Below are 1,221 nucleotides of genomic sequence, written 5' to 3' on the forward strand. Positions count from 1 at the left end.
ATATATATGTATACGTGTATATATATATATATGTATATATAAACTTATAAACACGTTTCTATATTCAAATATTGATCTTTATATACACATAGATATACATAAATATGCATTTTTATGAATACAAGTATATGTATATATAGCTAAATATATGTACACACGTACATATATTTATGTTTGTATGCATACGTGTGCATGAGTACGTGCGCACACGCACTCATACACATATATGCATATATATATATGTTTGTTGTTGCAAATATCTATATATATATTTAGGCTTGGTAAAAATTATTAATTATTAATTGATTTATTAATTAATAAATTGATAATTCCTTTACCCTTTTAATTTGTAATAATTATATATATATTTATATATGCAGGAAAATTTGTATATACACACATACGTATATATATATATATGTGTGTGTGTGTATGTATATACTTATATATATATATACTTTTAGGTATATATATTTATATATGCTTTTGTAAATATGTATCTATATGTATACATAAATGTGTATACATGTACATATATAATCATATATATATATATATATATATATATATATGTGTGTGTGTATACAAATACATACACACACACACTTGCGCACACATTTATCCATATGTACATATGTTCAATGTAGTATATAAAGTACGACATAGAAGCAATGTTTACAAGTTCCTATGTTTCTATGTAGTTTGAAACGTACGCCTATGAAATGAACCCGAATTATTTTCCCAAGATACCTTAATCTCCATTGATATCAAGACCACAGATTATATATGAAAAAAAAAAGTGTAGAGATATCTTAAAACGCTTATTCATGATACACATACGTGTATTTCATTGATGAAAAGATCATTTATGCATGGATATACCTTACAAACTGATGACATTATCAAATCATCAGAGTTTATATAATATATGAAATGCTCTCTTTGATACATTTGTAATGGTTCAACTATTACATTTTGTTTCATACCATGTGAGTATCTGTGTATCGCGCTCATAAGTGGGTGTATAATAATAATTATCATCGTCATCATCCTCATCATCGTCATCGCCATTGTTATTATTATTATTATTATTATTATTATTATTATTATTATTATTATTATTATTATTATTATTATTATCATTATTAATATTATTATTTTTATTATCATAATAATAATAATAATAATAATAATAATAATAATAATAATAATAATAATAAT

The sequence above is a fragment of the Octopus bimaculoides genome, chromosome 7, assembly GCF_001194135.2.
Source record: "Octopus bimaculoides isolate UCB-OBI-ISO-001 chromosome 7, ASM119413v2, whole genome shotgun sequence".
In the NCBI taxonomy this organism is placed as follows: domain Eukaryota; kingdom Metazoa; phylum Mollusca; class Cephalopoda; order Octopoda; family Octopodidae; genus Octopus; species Octopus bimaculoides.